Source organism: Nomascus leucogenys, chromosome 16 (assembly GCF_006542625.1).
Source record: "Nomascus leucogenys isolate Asia chromosome 16, Asia_NLE_v1, whole genome shotgun sequence".
NCBI lineage: Eukaryota > Metazoa > Chordata > Mammalia > Primates > Hylobatidae > Nomascus > Nomascus leucogenys.
In genome coordinates, this window is record NC_044396.1 from 59,990,454 (window position 1) to 59,999,813 (window position 9,360).

Here is a 9,360-nt window from a genome sequence, read left to right on the forward strand (position 1 = left end):
CCTCTTGTACCTTATACTTCAAAGTCTTAGAAAAAATTATGACATATTTTAGATACAAAAAAGTGTAAATAATATAACAATAAACCCAGCTTCAGAAATGAAGCATTATCAACAACAGTTGACATATGCTGTGTATCTGATGCTTGCATCTCCCACCTAGCCATATCGGTTTCCCAAAGAAGTAAATTCCATCTTGATTTTGGCTTCTATCAATCCCATGCATTTCTTTCTAATTTATATATATATACATACATACATATATTTATATATATACATACACACACACACACAAATACATACTACATATGTATGCAATGTTGCTTTTTGTTTTTAAACTTTACGTAAATGATGTCATACTCTAGGTATTCTGGAAACCAGATTTTCCTACAAGTATATAAGATTCTTCCTTGTTGATACGTATAAAGCTAGTTTGGTCACTCCTCTGTTCATGTTCTTCCATCATGTGAGCACTTCATGACTTATTTCTGCTGTGGTTGCTAGACTTTTAACAATGACACTTCAACACCACCACTGTAAACATTCCTATACAGAGTGCCACATGTACATGTGTGAGGGACTCTCAGGAGTATACTTGGAAATGGAATTATTGCATCATCAAATATGCAAAACTTCCATTTTATAGGTGTCACCAAATAGCTCCCCAAAAACTTTATAGCAATGTAAATTTCCACCAGCAGCATATAAATTCCTATCTTCCACATTCCCACTAATTCCTGGCATAATCATATGTAAAAATGCTTTCAAATGAAAGGGTGTGAGATGGTACTTCAATATGGTTTCAATTTATGTTTTCCTTATTACCAGTGGAGTTTAGCATCTTTTCACATGTTTAGTGGTCACTTGGATTTCCTCTTGTGTGAATAATTTTTGCTCATTTCCTCAAAGCATTTTCACATCAGAATAACTCGCTTTTTTATCTTCTCCAATTTAAAATGTATTAAAGTTTTGATAGGATATACTCGAGCTTTTTTGAAATCTTAAATAAAACTTTTCTTACTGCCCTTGTTCCCAAACACCTTGTTTTCCTCTTTGTCATTAACTTTTCTTCAAATTTGAAAACTGAGAGCAATTCATAGAGTAGTTTTTCTTTAATTATGGCTGTGCATTGAGGAAGAGTATAATAGGAAGAGTAAAATTTAGGGTCTTGTGGAAGTTTTTGAAGAGAGAGATCAGAACCAATCAAGAGGCTTTTGTTTCCCTTGAGCAGAGAAAAAAATATAGTTGATGCTGGGAGGTTGCAGAGAAAATTGAGAATGGATGGTTTCAGTCATAGAATGTCTCAGGCTAGGGCTGTTCTTCCATATAGCTGTCTCAGGAGCCATGGTCTTATGAGGTGAACCTGTCTGTCATCATATGGGGTCCTGAACACAAGCTTTACAGAGATGAGGGAGTCAGGACCTTCCCACTAAAAATGTCTTATGAAGCCTGGTCAGTCATGCGTAATGCTGGACATTGCTTTAAGGTTCTCTGACATTACAATACACAATATACTGTATTGTAAAAGTATTTATTCCTTTTTTTATATTTATTAAATGTTTGCTATGTAGAAATTACTTTACACTTTAACTCACTGCATTTCTCAACACTCCCAACAGGTTATTAAACCCATTTCACGGATGAGAAACCTGAGGTTCATCGTGGGAATAACCTACTTATAACCATAGTCCCCCACGCCATCATCCTCAGCCATTCTCCTCTGGATATTGGTAGGGAGAAAAAGGCACTTTTAAATAGCAACCCTCTGTGTTTATCACAGAAACAGTAAGCTCAAGATTTGGGTAAATTGTGAGCAAACACTTTTCATTTCCTAAAGGAACAAAGAAAAAAAGCTAGGTCTGGAATCCTAGCTTTTCATGTGTTAGCCAAAATAATTGTCTCTAGGATTTTCTTCCAGAGCTTCCTAAAATATTCCCAGCTCTTCCAAGGTCTCCACTCTCAGAGGCCATGAGTAGTCTCATGTAACCTCAAATGGCCTAACTCCCAGTGCTTGAAGGTAAATTGCCCCTGCCCCTTGAAGAAGTTTCTCGGATGAAAAACTCAATGTCTTTTATAAAGGAATTAAGCGTTTGTTTTAAAAGGTGATACGTTCCCCCTGAAACACTTTGTGCTTTCAGCAAAATTAGTCCAAGCCAACTTTTTTTATTCCAGTCAAGGGTTTTACTCAACCTTAAAACTCCTATGGCCACTAATCCACAGAAGCTGTTTACTCCTTTGAAGTTTCCTTTTGCTCAGACTTGACACAGTTTTCGCCAAGTTTGTCTTCAGGAGACATTTGGAGATTGTTCTCTCACCAGGTTATGTCCTGTTTGTGTGGTGGTTGAGCCTGAGGCTTAAATTTCATGAGGAGGACTGAGTTGCTCAAGTCCAAGGAAGAGTGGATAAGTACTTCCAGCACAGGGGAAGGTTTGTGAGAGGGTTGTATATGTGTGCGTGCGGGAGTGCGTGTGTGTGTGTGTGTGTTTGATTCGGTTTGGTTTTGCTGAAATGAGCCCATGAGATGCATATTGAAAAAGTTAAATTGTATTTAGTGTGTTCTAAACATTTATATTTATCAGATCTAGAAACAACTTTGTTTCAAAATAGTCACAACTATACAATGGTTATTCTCCTATATCATTATTTTCCAGTGTAATTATTAGCTAACTTGAGATAATGATAAAATGATCTTAGTAAATGGTCTAATAAAAAAAAATCATGTCTGCCAAATTGACTGTGAGCAGCAATGAAAAAGTAGCACATGAAAGTGGTTAAGTGTATTACCCAAAGTTCCCATTACTGTATTCAACCATCTCGCCTTACGATGCACTAATATTTCTCTTAAATAGGGTCATGGACCATTAATTTCCTGGCCTTGAAAAGTCTTATTATTAAAAGTGTTACTTAGCAACTTTTAGACATTGAAGTTAATCCAAATAAGAAAAGCCAAAAGGTCTGTTGGTCTGTTCACTCTTATTGTAAAAAACGATTGATGTCCTGTGCTGGAATATTTTTCATTTGCTTTCTTAGAATTATATTGTCTTGTGTGGGTTAGGGGAAAAAAAGTACAATGTGAGTTTCCTTGGCTCCCATAGATCAGGGAACAAAATTACAAACATTTGGTGTTCATCCCCTATGTCCACCTCACTATTCTTCATATATGAAAATGACTCTCTTCTCTCCTCCAAATGTTGGATTCAGTCTCTGAAACAATACTTGCTACCTATTACCTGGCTAGGGGGTGCAGCAGGCCCAAATAAGTCTATTTCATTTTTTTGCAATTAAGTTAATTTTTTAAATTCATTGTCTGCATTTTTTTGCTAAAAGAAGTCAGATTTATGTTGATCATGCAAATTGGCAGAGCTGCTAGAACTGTCAAGATGAAAGTACCACTTCCATTGTGTTCCTATTATAATTTAATACACATTTCCATTAAGGCATTTACCATCTTGTACTGACTTACATTGGGCTTACGTTCAGGACTCGCTTCCTGGGTTGGTGACTTTTGCATTTGTACAGGACCTATGCTTCACAGGGCTCCAGCCTTGGTTTTATTGCATGCTATGGCTGTCTTTTTTTTTTTTTTATCCTTTAAGTTTTAGGGTACACGTGCACAATGTGCAGGTTTGTTACGTATGTATACATGTGCCATGTTGGTGTGCTGCACCGATTAACTCGTCATTCAGCATTAGGTATATCTCCTAATGCTATCCCTCCCCCCTCCCCCCACCCCACAACAGTCTCTGGAGTGTGATGTTCCCCTTCCTGTGTCCATGTGTTCTCGTTGTTCAGTTCCCACCTATGAGTGAGAACATGTGGTGTTTGGTTTTTTGTCCTTGTGATAGTTTACTGAGAATGATGTTTTCCAGTTTCATCCATGTCCCTACAAAGGACATGAACTCATCCTTTTTTATGGCTGCATAGTATTCCATGGTGTATGTGTGCCACATTTTCTTAATCCAGTGTATTGTTGTTGGACGTTTGGGTTAGTTCCAAGTCTTTGCTATTGTGAATAGTGCCGCAATAAACATACGTGTGCATGTGTCTTTATAGCAGCATGATTTATAGTCCTTTGGGTATATACCCAGTAATGGGATGGCTGGGTCAAATGGTATTTCTAGTTCTATATCCCTGAGGAATCGCCACACTGACTTTCACAATGGTTGAACTAGTTTACAGTCCCACCAACAGTGTAAAAGTGTTCCTATTTCTCCACATCCTCTCCAGCACCTGTTGTCTCCTGACTTTTTAATGATCACCATTCTAACTGGTGTGAATTGATATCTCATTGTGGTTTTGATTTGCATTTCTCTGATGGCCAGTGATGATGAGCATTTTTTCATGTGTTTTTTGGCCGCATAAATGTCTTCTTTTGAAAAGTGTCTGTTCATGTCCTTCGCCCACTTTTTGATGGGGTTGTTTTTTTCTTGTAAATTTGTTTGAGTTCATTGTAGATTCTGGATATTAGCCCTTTGTCAGATGAGTAGGTTGCGAAAATTTTCTCCCATTTTGTAGGTTGCCTGTTCACTCTGATGGTAGTTTCTTTTGCTATGCAGAAGCTCTTTAGTTTAACTAGATCCCATTTGTCAATTTTGGCTTTTGTTGCCATTGCTTTTGGTGTTTTAGACATGAAGTCCTTGCGCATGCCTATGTCCTGAATGGTAATGCCTAGGTTTTCTTCTAGGGTTTTTATGGTTTTAGGTCTAACAGGTAAGTCTTTAATCCATCTTGAATTGATTTTTGTATAAGGTATAAGGAAGGGATCCAGTTTCAGCTCTCTGCATATGGCTAGCTGGTTTTCCCAGCACTATTCATTAAATAGGGAATCCTTTCCCCATTGCTTGTTTTTGTCAGGTTTGTCAAAGATCAGATGGTTGTAGATATGCGGCATTATTTCTGAGGGCTCTGTTCTGTTCCATTGATCTATATCTCTGTTTTAGTACCAATACCATGCTGTTTTGGTTACTGTAGCCTTGTAGTATAGTTTGAAGTCAGGTAGCGTGATGCCTCCAGCTTTGTTCTTTTGGCTTAGGATTGACTTGGCTATGGCTGTCTTGAATTTCCTAATTTTTCAAGAAGGGGCTCGCTATGCATTTTTACTTTGTACTGAGCTCCACAAATTATATAGTTGGTCCTGTTTACGTGTTTATCTTCTCTACTGGAGATGAGTTAATTGAGGGAAGGAATTCTATTCCAGGTCCAGTTTGGTGCATGGAGTGATTAAGCTACATGGACATTTAACAGAAAAGCACTGGAATCAGTTTAAGTATGTAAGAAATGATTTATTTTAAAATAATATCTACATGTTAACATTGGTAAATGTCCGATACAATATGTTTTTAAAATAGTTATAAATCGTATCTAAATCAGTATGATCTCAATCTTATTTTTAATGCATGAAATGAATTAAAAAATAAACACATCAAAATGTTAAAAGTAATGACCTTTTGGAAGAAGAGAGTATAGATACATTTTTTAGCATTTCTGTATTTTAAAATAATAAAATGTCAAAATATTTGTTTTTGATAATTTTAAGAACACTTTCACCTTTATTAAAGGTAACCTCAATTTGCATGCATGTATATCAAAGATTGCATTTCATCTTTAAAACCTCTTGAGTTGTATTTGAAATTTCCAAGAAAAGATGTAATGACACATGAATCTTCAAAAGCAATGATATTGAACATGATATGTGCTTCCTATACTACAGCAGTCTTTCAAAAAATATAGCTTGGGAATCCATATTGTGAGCAAACAATATTGATCCAGCTCTGCAAATCACATTGCACCACCTTGGGGTGCAGTAAAACAACAAATCTTCCCTAGAAGGAGGGCATGAGAGTGGCAAATCCTGCAGAAGTACATTTATAAGACTGTGACTACAGAATTGATAAAATCTCACAATAGAAATGGTGGCAGAATATTTTGTTCATAGCCCTATTTTAGCATTTTGTATTCCAAGTGCCCAAGTGTGCCTTTGCAGCTCTGTTTCAGTTACTTTGATGCTGCTTGAGGGCATGGACTATGTATTTTTTTTGGAGTCTTTCCTCCCAATGTATGGTAAGACCTGGCATACAGTAAGACACCAAAAGTGTTTTGAAAATGAATAAGGAATGTACAAAGTCAAGTTTTATTTATCTTAATCAGGGTCATATTGCTTGACGTTCAATATAGAATATGTTTTATAAATGTTTTTGATGAAATTATTTAAATTAAGCAGAACCACATTTTGATGTCAAAACGTTGAATGAGTTGATAGAAACATGCCTTCCATTTAGTTATGATAGTAATTTAGTCCTGGAGGAAACACATTGTGAGACCTTTTCACAGACCATTTGGCCACCCATTTCAGGTTCAGTTATTGTTGAGCAAACACTAATTGATATATAGTCTTGTATAAAGAAAACTGTAGAACTAGGATAAATTCACTCACTCAACCTCAATTGCCTGTTGTGTAAAATGTAATAGCGCTGCCTGCTTGTTATACCTCACAATTTGTATAGAGGCCAATTTACCAAAAAATATATATTAAACACTGTACATCACTATGGAAATATTACTTATTATATGCAAAATACTATATTAAGTGATCTCGGAAAACAGTGATTTAAACCAAAGAGCCCTGTCTTCAGAGAATTTATCATATAATCTATGTATGAATTCTTCAGTCTAGTAAAAGGAGCAACCAATGGTTTTTTGAATCACAGAGCAGAATTATCACCATAATGAATTTACCAATGCTCCCATCCTATTGTAGACTTTATGCACCTGCACCTTTAGCTGCTGGGACTTTCAGACACTTTAGAAATTTAATTTTGGTTATTTCGCACATTTACCACAGTGACAAGGGGCAAGGATTTTTATTGTTCTTTTTAGTTTGTTCTGCTGTGAATAACATCATTTCCAATGAAAATCATGGAGTCTTACTTCCCCTAAATTGTATTTCTCAAGTTGAAACAGCCAATGAGCAAGCAAAAAGAGAAAGAAAAGGAGAGAAGCAGGGAGTAGAGCATTTGGAGGGAAAGAGAATAGAGCCAAGACCCTTTGGAAAGGCCCCTTTAGCAACTCACTTTCCCCTTTTTTTCCTAGGCCGCAACAATATTCACCACTCAGTTTATTTCCTGGATGAGGACATTTGTTAAAGATTTCAGTATCTTTAGGGGAATAAAAGGGGAATAAAAGTTATAATAATAATCTCTCCCCAAATCATCATCATCAGCAGCAGCAGCAGCATCAATACCAACCAAAAAGAAATGGTGAGATTATATTTAAAAGGTCCACACAGTAGTATAGAATGGACACAGCTAAGAAATCCTGCCACTCTGGGTAAACTCAAACATGCCCAAGATGTAAATTAAATCTGCCTTGAGCTTGGACAATTTGAGTTTTGCCTGGAAGAACACAGAATAAATTGCTCAGGTAATAACAGCCTGGGGATTTATGCAGGGTAGATGTGGGATGCGAGGTAGAGAGTGAATCACTCCTGCCCTTCTTTTATCTGGGCCCCAGTTCCCTGTAGCTCCATTGTCTGGGAAGTCCAGACCAAATTGTGGACTTGCTATAAACTTTACCCAATGTTCAGCTATACTCATTTTTATGTAGTTTCATATTAAATCATCTAAGGCCCTCAGAGAATCGTAGAGTGAGTTTGTGGTAGATTTTCCCCCAAATTATTCTGGGATGTGTTTAAATTGGCATTTGAGTACCAGTTTTATTTGTTACTGAGTATAAATCAAAGAAATAATTTCTGGATAGATTCAGACCCAAATATCTCCAATACAGCACAAGTATATATATATAGCCAGTAGAATGTTATATATTTTAGTTCACTTTGATAAAATATTGTTTGTTCTAACATCAAGAACATGTTTTAAAACAAACAATTTCAGCACTAAACTCAATCAGTATTGTGGAGCAAAAAAAATCATATAATCAGAGAAAATATATTTAATAATTGGTGCCAATTTTTAGATGGTAGTCTTTTGAATTTTCTAAATTTCCTAATTAGGGTGTAGGAAATTTAATGACAAAGAACTACACACAAGCACCTAATTACAGTGGAACACCACCGATATTGAGGAGGTAAAGAAAGGGTAACTAACATACCATCCATTTTGTCTGTTGTTATCCCACAAAACACATCAGAGTTCAAAACTATAAGATGAAACACACTCAGCCAGCCTATTTTCAAAAGCTCAACTGTCTGTTTTTGAAATGCACTAATTTAAATTTAAAGACACATATTTAATGTTTTCCCTTTGTAGGTTTTCAGCAGCATACACACATGGAGTCACCATCTGTTTTCAGCCTGGTTCATTACCAATTCATCCTCCTGCTCTGTATTATCAGATCAAGAGGGTGGACATAAATTTGGCCACCTGGGCACTGGTGTCATTAACGTGCACCGCAGCCACACTCATAAAGTGGTTTTGCTTGGAGCTGTAACTCGGTGGTGCTTCCTTTTTCCATTTGATCAATGTTGAGATTTGTTCAGTAAGCTCTTAATAATATAATTTCAGAACAAACTGGAGGACACTAAGAACTTTCAGGAGTATTTTGCCTAGAAATCCAGGCGAAAACAGCTTCTGTCTTCAGGAACAGACACAGGATGGCAGGACCAAAGGGGCAAGGATAGAATCAGAGAAGAGAGAAGAGAAAGGCAGAAGGAGATATATGAAGACATGAACACAGAGTTAAAGGAATACACATAGGATCATTTACTTATTTTAATGAATGCATGCATGAAAAAGCTCAGAGTGGCTCAGTATCATTCTGAGTATAGCTCATTATTAAATGTGGGTGAGCCCACTTTTTTTCCTTCTTGTGAAGGAAACCTATATTGATTCATCCCAAGTCACTTAGTTCATCACAAAATTGAAGTGTTTTTAAAATTAAAACAGAAGCTTTACTTCCCTAATTAAAACGTTAACTGACCATGTGTCACCTTGCAAACTACACTGGATTGAGAACTCATCTGATAAATATGAAGTAAATTTAAACAGATAAATTGCCCTGGTTCCTCTTTACTATCCCTTTTAAACATTGAGCAAAATCAGATGAGTACATTTAGGTTATAAAAATAATAAGAAGCAATGTATTGTGTAGTAGTCACATCTTTTAGAAAAATTTAATATTATAACTGAAAAATAGTATAAAAAATAAAAAATTGTCTCTGCTGACTCTCAAAGCTTTCTTCTTGGGATTCTGGGCTGATTCAGATTTTAGAAATAACAAAAATAAGAAAGGTCTACAGCCATACCACCCTGAATATGCCTGATCTCACCTGCTCTCAGAAGCTAAGCAGGGTTAGGCCTATTAGTACTTGCGTGGTTGACTGCCTGGAAATAGTAGGTGCTATAGGTT

The 9,360-nt window shown here is 36.3% G+C and overlaps 1 pseudogene; it reads left to right on the plus strand.

Annotated features, from left to right (window-relative positions):
- The first annotated feature begins 9,242 nt into the window (after positions 1-9,242).
- LOC115830705 lies at positions 9,243-9,360 on the plus strand (annotated as a pseudogene).